Raw genomic sequence first — 7,692 nt, forward strand, 5'->3', positions numbered from 1 at the left:
TAGGTGCACGTTGAGGCCACGTGAAGTGTCGAACGCCCGCTGGCCGGAGGTTACGGGGCAGATCTTGACACCACTGGCGGGGGAGACAGAGCCTCACCTGTCGTACTCCAATGAAAATAGCTGTTACGAAAAGTAAAAAAACAAAGAATAATCAAATCAAATAAATATAAAGTTTTCAAGCTAGATGTCATTTCTGTACGATTCCAATCATTTTTATCGTCAAAATCGCCAAATTTGCGGAGCTCCGCTGCAAATACAGGAAGAGACGAGAGGTGAGGCAGCGACGAGCTCAGCCTCCCCTCTGATTGCGCAACCCCTCTGTAACTGGATGGAGCACGGGCAATAAGCGCGTGCCTGTTACTATCTCAGTATGTCACCAATGTAATGTTTGTAGACCCCTTCATTTCATGTCCTCGCCTTCCATACTCCAGGTAACTTATTTCACGTATGTGTATAAAGATATTTAGGCTCGCTGGTCTCGTCATGAAACTGCAATTAAAAAGCACCAGGGGAGGCAGCTATCACATCTGCCTCACTGAGGAGGACGTGTCTAACACGCCCCCCTCAGTGAGGACACGCCCCCCTCAGTGTGTGAATCTGGCTCTGACACTAGCCAGTGCCTCCCCAGTCATTGACCTCAAAGCACGTCACTGGGCAGACCCAGGTGCCATGGGCCGACTGACTGATATGACTGGCTGATGCACCACCTGTGCCCCCTACTGTGCCAACATGCTATGATTTAGCCACCCGGCGCTCCGCTCGTTGTTGTGAGCGTCGCTCCTCCGCCCTCCGTTGTTGGAGGGCGACTGCCTCCAACTGCCCAGCAGCATCCTTCACGAGACTCCTCCACAGAGGCCGATCTTGACACCGCTGGTACCGGTCATCGGCAAGTCCACTCAGCTCCACATCCTCCTGTACCACATCACTCCATCTTTTCTCTAGCCCGTGCCGCGCCCGTTTAGCTCCTTTGATCCGGCTAAACAAAAGCTGTTTAGGCATGCGGTGGCTGGGCATGCGGGCTACATGACCCAGCCAACGCAGCCTTGCCTGCCGGAGGAGCTCACCGATGGGACTTTGTCCAGATCTTTCATGGATTTGTGAGCTCCTCACACAATACAGCCTGGTTAAACCCAGGATGGATCGTAGGCAGGCCAGCCTAAATGTTTATAACCGGCGAAGATGTTTCATTAGGGAGGGGGGGGGTCCACGTTTCGCAAGGGGCCATCCATTTAGTAGGTACGCAAAAATCTGTCAAAACTTGACCCCTCCCCCCCTCCCTGTACACACAGCGTACTTTTTACACCCCCACCCACCTGCGTACGTGCGCACGCTTGACGCACCCCGCCCCCGAATCCTAAAGAACGGATGATATTTAATCCACACAGAAACGATCAAGGATTAATAATATTAACGTGTAAGAATAGGTTTTTCCCCTTTTCTAGCAAACAAAACGGAAACCTTTTGACAAGCAATGATGTCTGCATTAACCACAATACTTGTGGTCAGAATGCAAACAAAAAACATCCTCTGATAATATATGACTGAACCCAGTCGAACAGGTTACGTATTCTAGGAATTTCGTCAACACGCGCAGTGTCAGGCTGCAGCACACCAACGTCAGTTGCAGTCTGCTGGGCCACCTCTTCAATATCCACAGCATCGCTGACGTGATCATCATCATCCAGCATTTGATAATTCTCACTGTCAGTTGACTCAGTAGTGTCAATGCGCTGGTGTCGTTTTACTCTTGAGCCAGCGGCAGTCTGCAGTGAGGCCAAATTGAAAGATGTGTAATCCACGGGGCAGGCCGCCACACTATGCCAGACTCACTGCTGAGTTGCGTGATAGCTGCAGTCAGCGGCACGGTGGCACACAAATGACACCTCTCCCACAGTCCCACTTCTCCCGGCAGGGCTTGTTGTCTGGCAGCTGGAGACACTGAACTGTGGCTCATTTGAAGGCCAATGTAGACAAATTATTATCGAGGCTTCACCCCCCCCCCTCCGTTTCCTATGCGTACAATGTCAGTAGACCCCCCATACGCAAACGTACGCATTTGGGTTAACCTCCCTCCCCCCTCCATGTATACATACTAAATGGATAGCCCCCAAGCGTAGAGAAGGGAGGGAATGACCGTGGCTGAGAAGACCTAAAGCTTTGTGCGGACTGACAGACCAGGTAGCTTCCACACAGCATTACGCAACCGATGAAAAGATATTGTCACTCGACTGATTCAGAGTGAGACCTCTGCTGTTAAACCGGAGCCGGTCATGAGCACACTGCGCAGGTATGGGAAACTCTCCACTCTGTCCGCAACTACCCTATCACCAATTGGGAGTTGTGGGGGTGGAGTGTCCAATGGTACAAAATACCCAGGCAGGTGCTTAGTTTTGGTGGGGCTGATGGTAAGGTCCCACCTCTTAGTGGCAAGCTCCAAGTTCAGCAGCAGCGCCTCCAACTCCTCCTCTGAGTGAGGAGCTATTACCAGATCATCGGCATACATAACATGGTTGACAACTAGGGAGCCATCCCTTGACCGCACCCGGGCATCGATCAGCCTCCCATTGTATCCGTACCAGATGGAAAATACTCCAGTACAGTTATTGAAGGCTTCGCAAACTACGTGGTCGAAATGGATGTTAAATAATGTGGGAGCCAGAGGACATCCCTGTCGCACCCCAAGGTGTACAGGGAATGGCTCCGACTCCCGGCCACGTAGTTTTACCCGGGAACTCTCACCATCATGAAGGTCCTTAATGATCATGAGCAGAGGGTCAGGGACTCCGAAAGCACAATGAACAACCCAGAGCCCATGCCTACTGATGGTATCATAGGCCTTGACCAGGTCAATAAAGCAGAGATGTAGGTCTTGTTGGAATTCCCTACACCTCTGCTGTAGCAGACGAACAGAAAATATGGCATCTGTGCAAGACTGCCCTTTTCTGAAACCACATTGGGGCTCCGCAAGCCTCTCCTCAGCGTGCCTGGCAAGGCGATGTTGAATAATCCTTTGCCAGGACCTTTCCCAGCACACTGAGGAGTGGGATGCCCCTGTAGTTGTTAAAGTCTGTGCGGTCCCCCTTCTAAAGAGGGGGGCCACCAGGGAATCCTTCCAATCCTGCGGAACCCGTACAATGGTCCAGACTGTTGTTATGATGTCATGTAGGGCAGTCTGTCCACAAACGCTACCCTCCCTCAGCATTTCGCTTGAGAGATCATCTCTGCCCGGTGCCTTTCCTGGTCTCAGACTCCGGATCGCCTTCACTACTTCCTCAACAGATGGCACCTCAACCAGCCACTCACAGGGGGTGACTTCTTCTTCCCATATTTGAGGCACCGCAGCCTAAGCAGGGTCATCCCCACTTTGTACCATGTTGTTTTCCAGGCTGAGGGATTTCCCCTCCCCCAGGACCTCACAAAAATGCTCAGCAAATCTGCAAACCTATTCCTGGGGGTCGGAGATTGGATCACCGTTCTTTCCCCTAATGATGGTAATAGGTGTGGCGCTGCAGGTTACTTTTTTGATGGAGTTAAAGAGCGATTTGTGATCGCGGGCCATTGAGGCAGACTCCATCTCCTCAGTAACCCGCGACCATCACCCATCCTTGGAGTGGCTCACGGCTATCCGAACCTCCGACCGAAGGCTGCTGTAATCCTCCTCTTTCTCTGACGTGGGATGCTGTAGCCAATGAGAGTGGGCCTGTCGCTTTTTTTCAGCCAGCCTGAACACCTCCTCTGTCAGCCAGGGTCTCTGGGGAGGTCTGGACCATGTACCCAAAGCAGCCATTGCAGCTGCATGAGCCACAGTCCTAAACCTCACCCATTACCCCTCGACATCAGGAGTGGGGGACAACACCAACCCCAGCCGCAAGCGATGATGAAATTCTCACTTGCAACTTTCATCAGCTAGCTGAGACCATGCCACTATAGGTTTGAATGGGGTCCTGGATGTACACTCACCATCGAAGGGTAAGAATGGCAGGCGCATCTTACAGATGACTAGTCGATGGTCAGAGGGCAGATCAGCTCTACGGTAGGTCCTGGTGTCAAGTACATGTGCCAGCATCCGCTGTTCCGTCACTATGTAGTCCAGCAGATGTTCTTGCTTGGACCCAGCATGCATCCATGATGTTGTGTGGATGTGCCGATGCCGGAACAGAATGTTGGTAATTACAAGCCCATGGGGTGCACAAAAATCTAGCAGCCTCCTACCGTTGTTATTGAGCTGACCTGGCCCATGCCTTCTAATCACTCCAGACCAGGTGCTAGCATCATGACCAACTTGGGCATTGAAGTCACCCAACAAGGTGACTCTATCTCGAGGGGCCACTTTAGCTAGCACTTGTGACAGGAGGTCATAGAAGGCATCTAACTCATCGGCCTTACCTGCATCCCTCCATGGATGTTCGTCTTCGGTGGGGGCATAAGTAACCACGACCACCACTCCTCGTCTCTGGTTGATGGGAAGGTGAGCCCAAAGCAGCCTGGGACTTACAGCTTCCCACACCTCACCGCCACACTCCCACACCCCCTTCATTCTTTTGTTCAGAGGAAAAACCACTCCCTGTTGTTTGGCAGTCTCCTGCCCCGAGTAGAGGATTGTCCACCCCTCATGGTGGCAGGAGCCAGAGCCGGTCCACTGGACCTCCTGAATACCACAGAGATCCATGTGGTACCGGTCCAGCTCCCGACAGAGGAGTGGCAGCCTCTCCTCCGCAGTGAGCGTTCGTGGGCACCCGTAGTGGTTTTTTGTTGTTTCTGGAGGAGCCCCGAGGGTAAGGATTCAGTCTCCTGGCTCCGCCAAATTGGGTTTGGCCAGGAGACGTCATAGACGCTTGTCCCCCCCAGGGCCTCTGGCACAAGCTTATTAATAAAAAAAATTAAACGTGGTTTGGTGGTAATTAATTGAAGGTGGAGGGGTTACCCAGCCCCTCGCACGGGTCCAGAGCCCCCATTTGGCCGCTGTGGTGGCTACAAACGCCATGACGCCAATCTAAACTGGCTCATCCCCCACGGCACTGCCCACCACAGCGTTGCTGTCCGACACCAACGAGGAGGTAGGGGGTTGTTTTGTCCAGACTTACACTCACACCGAGACTCACACACATCTATAGATGACCATGCAGAATTAATACACTCACACCGAGATCCATAGACTCACACACATCTATAGATTATCATACAGAACCGTACACTGAGACCCATAGACTCACACACATTTATAGATTATCATACAGAACCGTACACTGGCACTGAGACCCATAGACTCACACACATCTATAGATTATCATACAGAACCGTACACTGAGACCCATAGACTCACACACATCTATCGATTATCATACAGACCCGTACACTCGCACTGAGACCCATAGACTCACACACATCTATAGATTATCATACAGAACCCGTACATTTTTCGATTTAAAGCTTTCGTGACTGCAGGGATTAATCTTCTTGGTTCTTTCGGTAAAGTCACGTAGAAGGGAAGTAATAAAATAATAAAAATAAAACATAATAAAAATAAAACATAATTATTATGTTTTATTTGTATTATTTTATTACTTCCCTTCTACGTGACTTTACCGAAAGAACCAAGAAGAAGAACCCGTACACTCGCACTGAGACCCATAGACTCACACAGGAGCTATATGAAGTCGCCAACATCACAACATCAGCCCTACTGGACAACTGATTCCTCCAGTCTAAATAAATGACTCTGATTCTGCAGACGACAATGCAGAAGCGTGTATTTGTGGCACGCGCCAATGGGGTGCGGGCTCCCTCTACAGAACATCAGCGCCGGTGCAGCCACCACGACAACTTGCCACGTGCACAACACCCACCACCACCACCACAACCTGCCACGTGACCACACCCACCACCACCACAACCTGCCACGCACACAACACCCACCACCACCACAACCTGCCACGTAACCACACCCAGCACCACCACAACCTGCCACGTGCACAACACCCACCACCACAACCTGCCACGTGCACAACACCCACCACCACCACCACAACCTGCCACGTGACCACACCCACCACCACCACAACCTGCCACGCACACAACACCCACCACCACCACAACCTGCCACGTAACCACACCCAGCACCACCACAACCTGCCACGTGACCACACCCACCACCACCACAACCTGCCACGTGACCACACCCACCACCACAACCTGCCACGTACACAACACCCACCACAACCTGCCAAGTGCACAACACCCACCACTACCACCACAACCTGCCACGTGACCACACCCACCACCACCACCACAACCTGCCACGTGACCACACCCACCACCACAACCTGCCACGTACACAACACCCACCACCACCACAACCTGCCACGTGCACAACACCCACCACCACCACAACCTGCCACGTGCACAGCCCTTGGTGCAGATCCACTGCTGGATGAGAGGCCTCCGCATGACCGGAATGTTGTGGGCAGAAGAGGTACACCCCGTGGCACGGCTGCACTCCGCTGCCTTGTCGACGCATCGCCCCTGAAACCTAAGGCAAAGAATGAATTGGGGGATACTGTGGATATCGACAGCAGAGATATCTGTGCACTCGAGATATTCATTGAAATGTGTTGATAGTTTAAGCAATGAATACTATTCTCCAGAGGTGGGACAAAGTCATTGTTATGCAAGTCCAAGTCGAGTCGCAAGTCATCAAATTCATGACTCGAGTCTGACTCGAGTCCAAGTCACATGACTCGAGTCCACATCAGTATTCTCGCGTAATCGTTTGTTATTGCAATGGTTGTTCTATCGTATTTTGCCAATAATAAAAGCAATAATGCAATAGAAAAGCATCATTAAAATGAGCAATATTCGTATAGTATGAATAACAAGTGATTTATAATACAGTAATTTAAAAACGTAAAATGTACGGTATATATCAACTACAGTACTATATACTGTTAAGAGAAGCCACTTTGTTGAGCTATCATTTGTGGCCAGGTCGCCTTTGAACAACAATAAGATCATACCTAAGTGGGCTTTAAATTTCGATTTAAAGCTTTCGTGACTGCAGGGATTCATACTGGTAGGAACCACCTGGTTCCACCAGCCCACAGGGGATTATTGTGTCCGTCCGTCGTGCATCAAAAAATGGGAGGGGTCGGGCTGGGTGGAGAGGGGAGGGGCTGGGTGGGGGGTGGGAGGGGTGGGGCTGGGTGGGGAGGGGCTGGTCACCCCGTGGTGCCCTTATAAAACTCAACGTTTAACCTACTCACGCCGGCTTGTGCCCGCCCTCACAGTCGGGCATATTTGCGGAATACACCACGCCGCCGTTGACCCTGGCCATTGACCGAGCAACCCAACGTTCCTACCAGCTCCCTCCGCAGGAATGTGTTATTAATTGGTTCTTGCGGTAAAGTCAAGTAGAAGGGAAATAATAAAATAATAAAAATAAAACAAGAAAATTCTCACGTTTCGATTGCAACACAAGCAATCATCATCAGATTACAATCGAAACGTCGTGAGAATTTAATATTTGTATTTTTATTATTTTATTATTTCCCTTCTACGTAATAACTTTACCGAAAGAACCAAGAATATGAATCCCTGCAGTCACGAAAGCTTTAAATCGAAATTTATTTTATCGGTTTATATTTTTATTATTTTCGAAATTTATTCTTGTTATTATGAACATAGCTCCTCCCCCCA

Source organism: Lampetra fluviatilis, chromosome 46, assembly GCF_964198595.1.
Source record: "Lampetra fluviatilis chromosome 46, kcLamFluv1.1, whole genome shotgun sequence".
In the NCBI taxonomy this organism is placed as follows: Eukaryota; Metazoa; Chordata; class Hyperoartia; order Petromyzontiformes; family Petromyzontidae; genus Lampetra; species Lampetra fluviatilis.